This window comes from Armigeres subalbatus, chromosome 1 (genome assembly GCF_024139115.2).
Source record: "Armigeres subalbatus isolate Guangzhou_Male chromosome 1, GZ_Asu_2, whole genome shotgun sequence".
Classification (NCBI taxonomy): domain Eukaryota; kingdom Metazoa; phylum Arthropoda; class Insecta; order Diptera; family Culicidae; genus Armigeres; species Armigeres subalbatus.
Genome location: NC_085139.1, coordinates 236941170 through 236959013, shown reverse-complemented (window position 1 = coordinate 236959013; position 17844 = coordinate 236941170).

Below are 17844 nucleotides of genomic sequence, written 5' to 3'. Positions count from 1 at the left end.
AAAGTGGTCATATCACTCGAACCTCGTTGTAGTAAATTCTACGGAGTGCAATAAAGGTCGTTTCGTTTCTAACTCTAATCAAGACCACTGATTCCCCATTTCGAAAGACCCTCATCGCGGTAACAGGGTCATTTGACCGAAATGGTCATTTGACCGAAAGGGTTGTTTGGCAAAATGTGTTCTGATTCAATAATTGTAGAACAAATTTTTTTTTTAATTCAACGGGCATTTCTTTCCAATTTTTGTCTCTACTAGAATTGCTATCGTATACGGAGAATGATCTACTTCTCTCTTGCCCTAGGAGTGACGTCACTGCTATCCTAACTGTGTGCATTCGTGATTTTGGATGTGCTTAATTTTATTTTACAGTGATCATCTACTCTTCAACACTTGTCTTGTGTACCATATCATAACATGCGGCGTACTTACAGAAACTCGGTGGTTACTCACACCACCTATCCTTTATATTCGAGGGAATGATCGAGAGGTGATATGCTAGTGGTGGTACGACGGATAATCCCTGGCCTATGGCGTTAGTCGTCAACACGCCCAACTGCGTGTTGATGTCTCGGGAAGAAGGACGCTCTAGTCGTATAGGATCGGCGTCGCTACCACATGCAACGGCTCGGTGATGTGATGAAAGATCCCGACAAATTGCTGACGATTGTAGAGCAGCGTGGTTGGATTCTGAGAGATTAGTCGAGGCTTTATAAGGTGGTTATCGTGGGCGCACGTGAGTCAAAGGGCGGGGTCCATCTTGCTGGCGAAGCTGTCTTCCCCTTCTAGAACACTCGCTAGAAACCACCAATATGTAGTGTGACAAACGAGGCCGAGATTTTTCCGTTGGCCGTTGCTCTCCAGGTGGACTATTGTGGCGCGCAGTCACGAGGCGATAGTTCGCACCCAGGCGGATTGCCCAAACTCCCTCCACTAGCCCTCAAATTCTCCGTAGGTTAGAAATCGGCGAGCAAGCGATGCCGACCCAATCTTCCGCACCTGATAGCACGAGGCGCTTTTATCCTCCGTATTATTTGTACAATCGATTACAGTTTATCGCTACTGTATTGTGCACACTATTTTCCGATAACAAACATTATAACAGCTCGTATATAATTTTTAATGACCTTACCCTAAATTTCAGAAAAAATCAAAAGTATATGTCACTTTGATAATATGTAATCCACAATTTTGACACCATGGTACATTTCCTGGAAAATATTAACATAAGGGTAAGTGTTATTCGAATTGCTAGACATTTTTGTTCGACACCAGGCTTTTCATAAGCTGGCTTTGTTAAGTGATGCTAATTATCCCATGTTTCCCCGCAACAAGAATTTCCTCTGTACTACACGCATCGAACTTTGTTCAATATCCCGGAAGCGATTCAGTACGGAAAATTTACTTTCCAACAAGCTCCATCTTTTCGCTGAAAAAAAAGCCATCATCATCGTCAAACCGGCTACATTACCTCTCCATTGTCACCGCCGTCGTCAGTCACAAGGTGAACAGGTGAAACCTAAGGCACACCCAAAAAGTGGCGAAAAAGAGGGCGACAAAAGAAAAAATATCCAACAAACTTGCGGCGAAAATTGCTTTTGTCACTTCTCGTATCCTAGTGTTTCCTCGGTGCTCTCTTAGTGTTTCTTATTCCATGGAATGAGTCTTCGCGGTTTTGCGAAACTTCAAAGGTAAGCGTTTAGTCGGCACGCTGTCAGGCGATGTGACAACATTTTTTCCACTGACAGGTCTTGAAATCGTTTAACATCCTAAAAATCTTTAACCCATTTAATAAATATATAGTTTTGACAAAATTCACACTTTTACAGTAAACAACTGTTTGATATCTTTTCATATTCCGCAATGGGATTGATTCGCTCCCTCCATCAGGTGGATCAATCGTGAATTTTTCGAAGCTGATCCTGGCACACGACAGTTCCTGCTTCAACCAGGGAAGTGAAAGTTTTGTCAGCCAACAAAGGAAGAGTCAAGAAGTGTGGCCACCTGTTCCGCAAGCTCTGAATGTTCAACTATCGGAAGCTCACCACTGACTGCTGAAGAGCCTAACCGTGTAGCGAGCGGGTGAAAAGAGTAGTAAATATGGCCATTATCGAAACGACGACATCGCCGACTGTCGGATGGTTGCCGGCGGGCCGTTTCGATAGATGATTGCTATTGATGGCCTGCTGCCAACAGCTAGCATGCCAGGTGGAACGATAATAAAAGAACGAGAGACTGATAAAGTTTGGCGTGTGAGGCTGTTCGGTCGGACGAGTAGACAGTTCCTGTGCTTCTGGGAAGGTTTCGTCTGCATTCTATAGAATCGTTAAATTAAGGATAGGTTCGACTCATTTCAAACAAAGGAAAGGAACTACATATTCACGGCGATTGGAAAGTGTTATGGCGGAATCGTCATTGTAGCGACAGGTGTTGGGTCGTTTCATCCAAAGATATACCGCTCGTATCGTAAAAGAAATCGTTGAAAATCAAAATGTTTAAACTCATGATGAGATCGTTTACTTTTACTGATGACCACATTTTCTCAATATTATTGCATTTTCTCTAATGGATTTTTTTTTTAGTAATATCTTTTTCTTCTCGTGTATATAACTACTCGACCGATAATATTTACAATGTTCGCCATCAAAAACCCAGATTAATCCACCTGGTAATGGTGCCTTTCGCGTGCATTATCTAAAATAGTATTTTGGCCATAGCTTAGTTCCATAGTTCCATCTGGCCAATTTTAAATAGGAAACAAGAATACAGGGCATTGCGCACCTCGACTTGAAACGAGCAAACCATGCAAACTGTCATACGAAAGAGCTATTGGCACCTGGTCCCCAGGTCCGATTCCACCGCGTGTTCGTGGCCTTCCACGAAGACGCCGGCCTCTATCCGGTTCTCGGTTGCATATTGTTCCATGGTAAACAAATTCTTCAACAACTTCAAACACATCCCTATCTAGTACTACGTCAGCACCAACACCACTAGGTCTTCCTCTATCTCTACCTGCCACCATGTACTTTGTCTTGGTAGAGTTAATGGTTAAGCCTATCCTAGCCGTCTCCATCTTCAGTGGCACAAAAGCCTCCACTACTGCTCTATAAGACCTTCGTTTGACCCCGGAACCACAAAGCTCGGTTTCGGAGGGAGACCGGCAGCAAACCCCAGACTGTTGGTCTAGAGCTAACGGCAGTCTTTGGAGTAGCTGCTCAAGACCTCTTTTGGGGTTCCGGGTCTCAGGGCGTACGGACGTAGAAGAGTTTCGGATCACGGGAACCTAACTTACGCAAATTACTCACTGTCAGTCGGCACTTTATTGGGATGCTCAGCTCCATACACGGGTAGTTCCTGGGTTTCCGCCGGTTGACAACGGGGCGGATCGGCGTCGATGTAAGTGGCGGGAAAGGCGTTTTGGCGATCGTCGAATGTGGCCGCCGGGGAGAACTTCGGGAACTTACGGGGACTTGACCGGTTTCGGATGGTTTCCACCGGAGCTAGCAGATGTGGAGGCTTGGACGGGGTCGCGTCACGGCGATTGACGTATGTAGCGTAAACTTGACTTTTTCGGCGGTATTCCGGAGAGGCCACGAGGAAGTCGGCCTGGATGAGCTCACGTTTCCTGGACGCCGAAGATGGGCGGCGGCAATGCTGCCCGGAGAATGTTGATTGCCAATGATATTGGTGGAAGTCGGGAAAAACTGCGATGGCGTCTTCTTACAAAAAGAATGGCGGCCGAGCGGAGGGTTGACGGGGTCGAAGTCCGCGTAGTTACGTCGGAGAACGCCGGCGGCGGGCGTGGTAAACTCGAATGGCTATCGCAACGGTGGCGGTTCCGTGAAATAACCCTCGGCGGCGTCGTAGGACGTATGATGGCGACCGGGTGTATCAACGGAGTGACTAACTCCGGGTACGCTTCATCTTCTTCTTCTACATCTTATTGGCATTGCATCCCTACACTGGGACAGAGCCGCCTCGCAGCTTAGTGTTCGTTAAGCACTTCTACAGTTATTAACTGCGAGGTTTCTAAGCCAGGTTACCATTTTTGCATTCGTATATCATGAGGCTAGCACGATGATACTTTTATGCCCAGGGAAGTCGAGACAATTTCCAATTCGAAAATTGTCTAGACCGGCACCGGGAATCGAACCCACCCACCCTCAGCATGGTCTTGCTTTGTAGCCGCGCGTCTTACCGGCTCCGGGTACGCACAGCTCACTTATCACGAGAAGCAGAACTGTCTATACGGAAACGGTGAAGACTTTCTTCGGAGGTTGGCCACGATGATTCCACAGTATTCACGGCAACTTAACCGAAATCAATCTTGCTCTTTAACAAAACGTGTTATAAACGTGTTTTCTCCCGGAGGAATTGGTCACTTTCCTTTTTGATGCCACTCGCTTTATCGCTTCACATAAACTGCCTCTCGGTGCAGTCAAAAGCATCTTTTCCACCCAAAAACCATCGGTCGCGCTCTTCTTCCTTTCTTGAATTCCACTGCTCCATTTCAGTGGAGCTCAACACCCACTCGGCACCCTGATAAATCATCGCACTGGTGCGCCTCGCGCGTGCATCGGCTGCCCAGTGACCATGCGCATCCAATGCAAATTGACCGTTAGAGGTGGTTAGAGATGATTTGGATTAAATATCAAATGTTACCCGCCGGTAACAGCTCTGCGATCAATTCCAATGAGGTCGATGACGTCCGCAAAGCCCAGAAGCATATGCGTCCGTATGATAATAGTGCCTTTCCTCTGCACGCCGAATCTCCTACTCTGCACGCCAAATCTCCTAATAGCGCCCTCGAGTGCAATGTTGAACAATAAATTTGAAAGTGCATCACCCTGCTTCAATCCGTCTAAGGTCACAAACGAGGTTGCCACTTCGTCTGCAATCCGAATACTTGATTTCGAGCCATCCAGCGTTGCACGTATCAATCTAATCAGTTTCGCCGGAAAACCATGTTCGAACATTATCTTCCACAGCTCATTTCTTTTCACTGAATTGTACGCTGCATTGAGAACAATAAGCAGATGGTGAGTCTGCAAGTTGTACTTCCAGAATTTATCAAGGATCATCCGCAGGCTAAACATCTGATCCGTCGTTGATCGGCTCTCACGAAAACCTGCCTGGTATTCGCCGACGAAGGACTCCTCAAGCGGTCTCAGTCTGTTAAACAGGATATGCAACAGGATTTTGTACGCCGAGTTCAGAAGGGTGATCCCTCTGTAATTGGCACACTCTAGTCTGTGCCCTTTCTTATAGATTGGGCATATGAGGCCATCCAACCAGCCGGCAGGCAGTTCTTCATCCTCCCATATTTTCTGGATAATGTGGTGGATTGATTGATGCAGCTGCTCACTTCCGTGTTTGAGAAGCTCGACCGGGATCTCGTCCTACCCAGCAGTTTTACTGTTTTTTAGCTCGTTTAAAGCCTTCTTTATCTCGTCCAACGTTGGTGGTTCCACCGCTTGACCGTCGCCGAATATGTTCAATAAATCTTCGAATTGCACCTTCCACCTGGCTACCACCATAGTCTTGTCTGTCAGCAAATTCCCCTCTCGGTCATTGCACATGGCGGGCACTGGCGCAGTCTTATGCCGCGCGCTATTGACAGTTGCGTAAAACCTCCGCATATCGTTTCTATCCATGTTCTCCTGCGTTTCAGCTATCACACTCTCTTCGTGTTGCCTTTTTCTTCTGCGGTGGATTCGTTTCTCTTCTGCCCTTGCTACACTGTACCGCTCCCTGTTGGAACGGGTACGAGCCACTAGCATTCGGCTCCTAGCAACATTTTTCTCATCCGTCACTCGCTGGCACTCCTGATCAAACCAACCATTTCGTTGGCGTCGTTGTGCAGTGCCTAACACTTTCTGCGCTGTTGTGGCAATAACTGTTCAGCAACTCCTTCAACTGACAAGACTGGATATTAAAACGCATCGTTCTGTTGTTCCGTGAATCCATGACGCTGGAAAGTCGCGCCCACATTTTTGCAACTACAAGGTAGTGATCCGAGTCAATGTTTGGACCTCTGAAGGACCTTACATCTATAACATGTGAGAAATGTCGTCCGTCGATCAGCACGTGGTCTATCTATGGGCAAGTTTCTCCACTCGGATGTTGCCAGGTGTGTTTGGGAAAATTCTACTGCTTATTGCCATCCCTCTAGCAGCAGCAAAGGTTACAAATCGCAGACCATTGACGTTGGTAGCGGAATGAAGGCTTTCCGTACCAATGACAAAGCGAAATAAACTTTCTCTTCCGATCTACGCATTTGCACCCCCATGACGATCTTTACATCGTGTGTTGGGCACTCTCCGTAGGTCTTATCAAGGCTCTCATAGAACCCATCCTTCACGTCATCAGGCTTATCCTTTCGTTGGGCATAGATGCTGATCAGGCTATAGTTAAAGAATTTGCCCTTCATTCTCAACAAGCAAATGCGGTCGCTTAGTGGCTTCCACCGAATAACATGCTTTATCTGCTTCCCGATCACCATGAAGCCAACTCCTCGTTCTGCTCTGTCGCCGCCGCTATAGTAGATGTGGAACTTTAATGAAGTGTTCGCGAAGGGATCCACCGCCCGGAATTCACATTCTCCAGTTCTGGGCCACCGTATTTCCTGGATTGCTGCCACACTCACGCCGACCTTCTGCAGCTCACGTTCCAAGATCCGACTTTCCAATCGTTGTTCTTTATTCGTTGCCAGGTCTGTTGCCGTTGAATCCATCCGTTTGCTGCTACTTTCTTGGTAGAATCTTTGGTAGACTACCTTACCAAGGTTGTGCTACCAACATCGCGTTGAAGGGGCTGCCTTCGAGATGCTGACACGATGCAGCATGGTGTGCACAGTTTTGCTTAGAGTCCCTCGCTGGCACTCGGACGATGATCAGCCGCCCCTAACATGGGGAACAGACGCTCGATCAGATTTGCACCTCCGGAGAGGAGCGAATTCCCCCTTCCCTGTCAGCATACGACCGTAGTTCCCACTGATCGTTCCTAAGGTTGCTCGTATCCCGCCCAACGCCACGATGAGGTAGGGATAGGAGTTGCTGGGTAATGGTGAAATGGGTTCTATTTTATTCCTTCAGGTACGCAAAGTACCAACCAAAGTACCAATACGCTCTAGCCAGCATTTGCCGTGTTACCCTTATGGGAATACCCAACTATGACACCGCCAGTTTGATTAGTTCTTGAAAATGAGATCCTGATGTGAACTCTCCCAAACTCGATGTTCTGTATCGCGATATTTTCACTTACTCGATGAAATTGAAAGTCCATTGAATCTAGCAAAAAGCGTTCTCTCCGTAAGTCGATATCTCTCGATATTCTCTAAGCCGATGTAAATTTCCAATGCATTTTCACCTCGCTCACTTGATTTTGTCAGAAACAGTTATATGCATGATATAGTTAGAAGTTAGCGGTGAAAAGTGTTAAGCGAGAAGTGAAAAAATGAGAATTGGGAAGTGAGAAATAATAATTTAGAAGTAAGAAATAAGAAGTGAACAGTTGGAAGTGAGAAGTGCTAAGTAAGAAGTGAGAAGTAAGTAGTGGGAAGTGTGAAATAAGTGATAAATTTGAAGTAAAAAGTGCGAATAGAGTAGTGAGAAGTGAAAAAATGAGTGAAAAATGTGAAAAGTGAGAAGTGAAAAGTTAGAAGCGAAAAGTTAGAAGTTAGAACTAAAATGTGAGAAATGAGAAGTCAGGTGTGAGATATAAGAAGTTATAAGTGAACAGTGAAAAGGAGAAGTGAGCAATAAATTGAGAAAAGTGAGATATTCGAAGTGTGAAAGTGAGAAGCGAATAAAGAGGAGTGAGAAATGAGAAGTGAGAAGAGAGATGTTAGAAGTGCGAAGTAGTAGTGAGTAAAGAAAAGTTAGAAGTAACAAATGATAAGACAGAAATGAGAAACCACAAGTGAGATATAAGAAGTTATAAGTGAGAAATGAGCAGTGAAAAGTGAAAAATGAAAAGTTAGAAATAAATAGAGAGAAGTGAAATGTGAGAAATTCGAAATGTGAAGTGAAAAGTGAGAAGTGTGAAATGAGAAGTGCGAAGTGAGAAATGAGAAGTCAGAAGTAAGATAGAAGACGAAATAAGTGAGAAGGCGGAAGTGAGATATGAGATGTGTGAAGTGTAAAGTGAGTAGTGGGAAGTGAGAAATGAGAAGTTAGAAGTTAGATGTAAAAAAATCGAAGTGCGAAGTGAATACAGTCCCATCCCGATTTTGGCAACACTCGTTTTTGTCTACCCCCGATTTTGGCAACACCCGTTTTTGACGTCCGTTTGGCGTCTCCAAATTTGTCTGCTTGTATCGTTATCGGAGGTCAAGTGAGCCCAAGTACACGAATTCTTCAACCACCTTGATTTTTTCGCCATGATAGCCGTTGTCTTCTCTTGAGCCTATTTCGTCTTCAAAGTGCTAATGACTAGGCCGATCTGCGTTACTTCCCTCTTCAGTCCGATGAAGGATTCTTCCATCTTTTCAAAGTTATAATGATGAAAGTAGTGCATGGAGAACTGGAGTGCGATGACCTGCAGCGAGCACCAGTTTGTCCGTAGGTTGACTGCTGTCGAGTGTCAGAGGTGGCATGCCGCAAATGATCTTCAAGCTTCCACTTGGCCACACTGTCACTCGTAGTGCGAGGTGCACATTGTGCTCATGGACCAATCATTGCCGCCTGAAATATTCCAGGGTTGAGTGCTAAGAGACCGACTAGTGCAAAGGGATTTGGTTTTAGTGAGTCGAGTGTAGTTAACCTTTTTCACACTACATGTTATACGCTTGACCAATATGCAGAATGCAGATTTCCGTTACCATTTTCAAAAACACTGGAACATCTTATGCCTGGCGTTCATTTTTTCCATAAGTTCATATAAGAATTCGTAATTTATAGCACATATAGTCATCTTGTATCCGTCGAGTATAGTGAATTTTGATAAAAAAAAGCATTTTTGGTGGACTAAAATGTATATGAGATGTCAGATTGAAGTCAGCACTTCAATGGACTACAATAGAAACGTTTTTATATCACCACAAATTTTTGTTGAGACGTGGCCGACGCTATTGTTAATTTGAAATTTTATTCATTATAAAATATGTATTATGAAATTAACTAACTATTCACATTATCGTTTGATTACCATTCTTGAGTTTGTTTCAATTTTGTTTGAGCTATCGTGTTATGAATAATATCGCAAAAAAGTCAATTATGATGCACGTAAACACACTCCACATATTTTGTAGTACATATTCTAAGTATTTAGCTCCAATAATGAAAAAAAAAAATTGTATGAAATTTTTTTCCCGTTTTTGGCAACAATTGCCAAAATCAGGAAGGGACTGTAGTGAGAAATGAATTGAGTGAGAAAGAATTCAGTGAAAAATGAGAAGTTAAAAGTAAGAAGTGGAAAGTTAGAAGTTAGAAGTGGAATAGAGAGAAATGAGAAACCTGAAGTGTGAAGTGAAAAGTGAGAAATGAGAAGTGAGTAGTAAGTAGTGAGAAATTAGAGGTGAGAAATTAGAAATGAGTAATTCCAAGTGCGAAGTAGTAATGAGAAGTGAAAAGTTAAAAATTAGAAGTGATAAGTGTAGTGTTTCCTATCTCGATACTTTCCTAACACTAACGCGCAGCTTTCAGCGACTCTTCTAAAAAAGAGTTTTCGTGGCAATTGTCAACGAAAAGCTCATATGTGAATATGTACGTTATGTGGAAGATATTGATTTGGAAAATGTATTGGAGGTAACCACTTTCCCTTCGATGGGACTCGAACCCATGACCCTACAGTACGCTAGACTTATGCTTTAACCAACTAAGCTACGAAGGACCTCCGTCGGCTCCTCTAATGTGGACGTGTACTATACACATGTGGAAGTGTTGGCTTGAGAAATGGATTGCGAGTGATTTGACTACGCGTCCAATTTGGGAATCTCGAGCTTCAGTAGCCGCTAGGTTGCGAAGGCCGACGGAGGTCCTTCGTAGCTTAGTTGGTTAAAGCACCAGTCTAGCGTACTGTAGGGTCATGGGTACGAGTCCCATCGAAGGGAAAGTGGTTACCTCCAATACATTTTCCAAATCAATATCTTCCACATAACGTACATATTAGAGTGGGGCGCAGTTGTATGGAAAAACGCAAACTTCGTCCGATCAAGTGAGATCAAGGTTTTTCTGAATCTTTTTGGGACCCCAATCAACAGTGCAAAATATGGGCTCGATTGGTTGCAGCCTCGCATGCCGCATCGCGTTTTAAATTTACATGGAGATTAGTATGGAAAAACGTACTTTTTTACATTTTTGCTCCTAGCGGTTTAAATTTATCATCAATCACGTAAGCATATGCGGTATTTCGAAAAATTTCGTTTCAGGTGGTTCGAAACGAAATTCCGCGGAATTTCGCGGAATTTGAGCATGGCGAAATCTGATTTTTTGATTTCGTTTCGTTTCGTAAAATTACAAAAATTTCGCTAGAAAAAACTAGCTTTTAACGAAATTTAACGGAATTTCGCGGAATTTCGAAACAAATTTAAACTTAAACCATACTGCCACATGCGGTCGTGTATTATCAAAAATTTTGGCTGCGCCGCAGAACAAACTTTTTTAAAACTTAATGTTATTCACATTTTTCTATTAACGTTTACTACATAATCCCATTCTGAGTCGATAAATACGTATTTAGTTTTCTTCTATAAAACGTCTTCAGTGTTTTGTTAGAAATGTCACACAGAAAACAAAAGTATCTTTAACTATTCTATCCTATTTTTTCAAAAGTGATCCGACTCAACATTCAAGACGTCAGGCGCAGAGTGTGAATGTAATCATATATGAATCGGATCAGTATAACTTTATCAAAAAGGCAAAGCCGTGGCTCAGATTTCTAGGGCCCTTGAAAAGTCTTTTTAGACCGCCTCTTTCTTACTAAAGGCCGATTTCTTAACTTCCGCTTAGGCCTCCGAGCTTCCTATAACAAGGTTGAATTTGGAAGGAAACTGTTTGTACGAGAAAAGAAAAATTATTTCTTCATACCTGGCAAACTTCTGCTGTAAAAATTACATTTCTGAAATAGAATCTGAAATACATTTCTTCGTGCATTTTAGAAAGGTGCAGAGTATTCTTCTAGTTCGCTAATGTATGCTATTAACTATTCTTTATCTGCGTATACGCCTGGCAGATGTGTATATAAATGCTGGAAGAAAAAAATAAAATCTATGCATTCATTTCCTGGATTTGAGTTAGCTCAATACCATCATGGCCCGTTTACATATGAGCTAGTTCTAGCGGACAATGCACTGTCCGACAAAACTAGCGCGAAATTAGCATAATGTAAACAGGAAATGTCATGTGCTAATGGTGTTTACATTATGCTAATATCGAGCTAGTATTGTCGGATAGTGCATTGTCCGCTAGAACTAGCCTATATGTAAACGGGGCATCAAATCGAGCTGATAAGATAATTTGAAGTATGCTTTAGCATAATTACATAATTCTTAAGGGAAATAAGCTTTTCAACAGAATTTAAAATTGAACACAAAAAAAATCACGCAATTTCTAAATTTTTATATACTTACTGATATAAAACTGAACTGATATAGAATTAATCGTATTCGGGAGCAAACACTTATATCTTTTTACCGGTATCTCAGCAATGAATCGCATACAGTGGTTTATTTCCTACCTGGCGCAGTCAGCTTCTAGCGCTAATGGCCCGTTTACATATGAGCTAATTCTAGCGGACAATGCACTATCCGACAATACTAGCGCGATATTAGCACAATGTAAACAGGAATTGTCCTCGCTAATAAGCGTTTACATTATGCTAATATCGCGCTAGTATTGTCGGACAGTGCATTGTCCTCTAGAATTAGCAAATATGTAAACGGGCCATAACGCATATGCGATAATAGCCAGCATGAGTTAACAACTGGAAGTATGTATGGCGAAAGATATCTAACGCGACTTTTCTCAACAGTAGGAGCTTTTCATGGAAAACTTTTTGGTACCAGATATGAAGGAAGGTGTCTGCTACTACGCCTACCAAATATTTTTTTGATTAACTTTTACCAAGATTCGCACAGCCCTATCAAACACGTTTTTCGCTGAAATATCTGTCAAAGTTGCTGAAAATCAGCAAATAATTTGCCGAAACCCAGCTAACAAACCTCATTTTTGACGGGATATCATTTTTTATTTTGTTGGGTACACGGCTGTGCGGATTTAGCCGAACTGCAGAAATAAAAACTGAGTGTGCACAGTTCACGAAGAATTCCTTTGAAAGCGGCATTAATGCTGGGATATTACCTTATCGCCAACGGGAACGCGGCAATTTATCACAGACTGCTTCTTCTGTTACTATAACTCTATTGGTCGCAAAGCAGTTATTTGACTTCGAAAAAATGAAATCAGAATTGCGTTCATAATGTAAAACCAATTCAATAAAAATTCCGCGGAAAAAAAAATAAAATTTCGTTTCGTTTCGTAAAATTTCGAATTAAATGGACCTTGATTTCGTATCGTTTCGAAGTCTCGAAAGTAAATTTATATTTCGTTTCGATTCGTTTCGAATCAACATAGACGTTTTGAATTTCGTTTCGTTTCGTTTCGTTAGGAAAAAGTGTGTTATCGCATACCCTTACCATCAATCACGTGACTCAATACGTTAGCATATAGTCTGGAAGATGCCGAACGACTTTGCCGAAGAAGGTACGTTGCTGGAAGGTCTACAAAAAATGTTATTACGTTTCGAAAATTGATTGTTCAAACCATATGCAAGAAATCAATGTTTCTGCCAGCACTACCGGGCAACCTATGGTTATTGAAGGGCAAAACCCATCTTCCTTCTTAGCGGATTTTTTTCTTTGTGAAATAATTCCGGATAGCTCCCATTAGCTCTAAGGCCCTAAAAGATCAATTATGTTGAAATAAAACTCAGTTAAATTATTGGTCTACGTAGTACGGCAGTGCTGGTAGAATAAACGATTTTCTGCATATGATTTGAACACTCAATGTTCGAAGCGTTATAACTTTTTTCGTAGACGTTCCAGCAACGTGCTCTCTTCTGCAAAGATTCTCGGCATCCTTTGGGTTACACTTTAACGCAATGTGCCACTTGGTTTACGATGAACTGAAACCTCTAGTAGTAGAAATGCAAAAATAAACGTTCTCCCATACTAATTTCCATACAAACTTCAAACGCAATGCGGAAAGCGAGGAAGCAACCAATCGGTCCCAAATTCTGCACAGTTGTTCAGGACCCAGAATGGCTTCGAAAAACCATTGATTTGAAAATATAACCCTGACGCCCCACTCTATTATACATATTCACATATGAGTTTTCATAACATTGGAAATTAATGTCCAAGTCTGGTGGTTTAATCCCCGGAAATAGACAATTAACTTTGATTGAACTGAACGAAAAGCTATTTTCGCAAAGTAAAAATATAATCACACGGCTTTTTTATAGGTCGCTCGACCTCTACAAATTGGCTCCAAACGAAAGGTAAAAACGTTGCTTTGTAAAAATTCAATGTAGCAGGGCAAAAAAGTTTCAATATATTGTAAATATCTTCACAATACGGTCTTACATATGCTAGATAAAGCATATGAAGAAAATGTGACAACCTAACCAGTAGCTAGTAAATGTAGGGGCGTTTTCCATCTCACTGAACATATATTCATCTAATTGCAAACCAAAGAATTACAGCACCAATATCGTCGCTTCTTTTTGCTAACACACGTACTCACTGGTGAAAAAAATCACAAAAATAAGAAACAAATCAAATTCCTTTTCGTTGCTTTGTTTTTAATAGGATGAAAATATGAGCTATGGGATGAAGTGCCGAACCGTTCCCCTACATGTAAATATGGTAAGAAAATGTCAAATATTTTAAATTTCCTAAAAAAAATGTAGTAAAACTTTGTCTAAAATTATTTTTAAAGTGATTATAACTCCAGAAGTCTCGTAAATAAAGATGGTATTGAATCCCGTCACTCACAGACACATTCTAAAAGTCCAAGTGGATAAAAAATACCAAACTAACTAACAGACATTCAGCCATGTAGAACATTATAGTGAATCAATACACTGGGGTCTCTTTTTACACTGTTTTTTTACGTGGGTCGCTTTTAACGCGACTTTTTTACGCGGATTTTGGGATTTACGCGGTTTTTAGGATTTACACTGATTTTTTACGCGATTTTTCGAAAAAGTCTTGAAATCACGTGAAAATTGTAAAAAGTTGATTTTTGATCAATTTTTGCAAAAGTCGTTTTTTACGCGGATTTCGGATTTTACGCGGTTTTCAAAAAAATAAGTCCTTTTCAAAGGAAAACAATTAGAGAATTTAATGGAGGTACGATGCTGGGTCATTTGATGCGAAGGCCGTAAGTCCCGAAGGTCATTTGGCCACAGCCGTTAGGCCGAATGAGAAGTGAGAAAAGAGAAGTGATAAGTGAGAAATGAGAAAAAAAAGGTGTAATATGTGAGATGTGAGAAGTTAATACCATTAAATGAGAAGGGAGAAGTGAGAAGCGAGAAGTGAGGAAGTGAGAAGCGAGAAGTGAGGAAGTGAGAAGTAATAAGTGAGAAGTGAGTTGTGAGAGGCGACAAGTGAGAATTGAGAAGTGATATGTGAGAAATGAGAAGTGAGAAATAATTAATGAGATGTGAGAAGTGATAAGTGAGAAATGAGAAATAATTTGTGAGAAGTGTGAAGGAAGAAGGGAGAATTGAGGAGAATGAAGTGATATAGCGAGTAGTGAGAAATAAGAAGGAAGAAATGAGAATGAGAGCCGAGAAGTCAATAGTGAAAAGTGAGAGCCGAGAAGTGAATTGTGAGAAGGGATTAATGATATAAACATGTGAGATGTGATAAGGAAAACTGAAAACGAGAAGCGGTAAGTAAAAAGCGGAAAGTGAAAAGCGATAAGTGAGAAGTGATAAATGAGGAATTAAATACGATAAGTGAGATTTAAGATGAAAGAAGTGATAAGCGAGAAGAGAGAAGTAGGAAGTACGTAGTGAAAAATGAGAAGTGTGAAGTAAGTAGTGTAAAGTGAGAAGTGAGGAGTAGAAAATGAATAGTGAGAAGTAAGAACTGAGAAGTAAGAAACGAGTGGTGTGACCCAAGAGAAGCAAAGAAATCAGAAACGAGAAGGAAGAAGTAAAAAGTGGATAAGAGAGAAGTGAGATGTGCAAAGTCAGAAGTGAGAAAAAGAAAGGGAGAAATGATAAGAAAGAAAACGGTAGGGAGAAGTGAAATGTGAGATTTAGGAGGTGTGAAGTAAGGAATGATATGCAAGTAGTGAGAAGTAAAAGGTGAACAGTGGAAAAAGATTTTGAAAAGTGAAAAGTGAAAAGTAAATAGTGAGAATTGAGATGTGGGAAATCATAAGTGAGAAAGGAGAAGTGAGAAGTAATATGTAAGATGTAAGAAGTGAGAAACAAGAAGGGAGTTGTAGGAAGGCAGAAATGAGAAGTAAGAAGCGAGAAGTAAGAAGTTGGGAGAGAGAAGTGAGAAGTGAGAAGTGAAAGATGAGACGCGGGAAGTCAGAAGTGAGAGGCGAGAAGTGAATAGTGTGAAGTGAAAAATGAGATAAATATGTGAGATTAGAAAAATGAGAAACGAGAAGTGATAAGTAATAAGTGTGAGCCGAGTAATGAGAAGCTATAAGTGAGAAGTGAGATTAAGAAGTGAGAAGCTGTGAGAAGTGAGAAGTGAGAAACGAGAAGTGATAAGTGAGAGCCGAGAAATGAGAAGTGAGAATGAAGATTGAAAAATTCAATACAAGAAGTGAGATGTAAAATGTGAGAAGTGAAAAACGAGAAGTGAGAGCTGAGAAATAGGATGGAGGCGACAAATGAGAAGTGAGAAATTCAATACGAGAAGTAAGATGTGAGAAGTGAGAAACGAGAAGTGATAAATAAGTAAGAAGCTTGAATTGAATGGAGAGAACTAGGATGTGAGAAGTGAGATTAGAGAAGTGAGGAGCGAGAAATGAAAAGTAGTAAAATGTGAGAAGAGAAGGCTAGAAGAGTGAAGTTAGAAGATAGAAGTGGGAAGTGGGAAGTAAGAAGTTAGAAAAGAGAATTGAGTAGCGAGAAGTGCAAAGTGAGAGGTGAGAAGTGAATGGTGATATATGAGAAATGAGATAAACATGTGATATGTGAAAAGTGAGAAGTGAGAAGTGAGAATTTATAAGTGAGAGCCGAGAAATGAGAAGCTACAAGTGAGAAGTAAGATGTGAGAAACGAGAAGCGATAAATGGAAGCCGAGAAGCGAATGGAGAGAAGTGAAGAGTGAGAAATAAAAAGCAATTTGTAAGATGTGAGAAGTGAGAGGGGACAAGAAGTGAGTTGTGAGAAGTGAATGATGAGAAGTGAAGAGTGAGAAATAAAAAGTAATTTGTAAGATGTGAGAAGTGAGAAGGGACAAGGGAGAATTTAGAAGGGAGAAGTGAGGTGTGTGATGTGTGATGTGAGAGGTGAGAAGCAAAAAAATGAGAAGTGAGAAGCGAGGAGTGAGAAGTGAGAGACGAGAAATGAATAGTGAGATGTAAAATGTGAAAAAATGAGATTAAGATGCGACGTTTCATAGCTTGGAAGACGTCACACGTTTCATAGCTTGGATTGCAATCTTGGCGTCATACTCGTTTAGCTACACTAGTTGAGAGTTCGTTTGGCTACCCTCGTCTTCGCCTCATCTCATCTATAGAACCTACAGTGTCTATAATCTAGACCACTTTCCGATTTGGGTACTATATTTAGACCACTACCCGGGATGTGGGTTGTCGTCGAGTAACTCGATAATATTATTAAGTTCGCAAGCAAAAGGCAGAACATCATTAATGAACTGAAACAGATTCTGCTGGTGTTCGAGTCGTAAGAAAAGAACAGGACGCTTTTATCAGCCACCGGGGAGAAGCGAGAAGACCGACAAAGGTGCTACAACTGAGGCCTTCTCCTTCCTTGGTACATCGACTATGGCAGAAGATGTGATTGATTTTGCCCTGACGGCCAACGAGGAAAATATTGCGCCTAACCAAAAACGGCTCAGGCAGCAAAACGGCGAAGGTGCTCAGAGCAAAGCCAAGCAGTAGGCCAAATGTCGTCTTGACGGAGCAGATCGGGATGTAGTGATGCCCGAAGGGCGTTGACCCGAGAAGGTGACTTCTCGGCCAAAAAGGCAAAAGGCACTAACCAAACGCAAGTCGCCGGGCCGCAAGAGGGTACCTGCCGGCTAGTGCCATCGGCTGGTCAGTAGCTCAAAGCGGAAGTTGAGCGCATCTCGACCCGCAAAGAAAGTTAAGGACAGAGTAAAGGCTTTGCTACTCAAAACCGATAAGCATAAGTACGCAGACGTCGGTGCAGGCGACCAAAAGCTTTCGGCGCTGGGACCGGACGCGCGGAGCGTCAGACGCACGAAGACTGGTGAAATGATCTTGGTGCTGAAACGTAGAGCTAGTGGGACGACTGACCCAATCTTAGCAGCACACATGCTTCACATATGTGATATTTTTAGTCACAAGTGACCAGATTTAGTCACAATAAAGTTGCTGCAACCATTTTTGACTGACTGCTGCTCGGGAAGAGATCTTGGGTGACGGCGCCGAGGTGAAGTCGTTGGGCACGGAAGTGACCTTCCAGCGTAAGCAACTGGACGAGATCACGAACGCGGACGACGTCCTCTCTGCCGTCAGAGAGCAGTCGTCCCTTTGGCACCCAGCTAGCCTACCCTAGGTAATGGAGCGAGGGAAGTTGAAATCGTCTGGTTAGAATTCCCAATAAACAAACTGGATTGGTACTAATGGTGCTTAGAGTCGGGACATAAGTCCTACGACTTTAAGGGAG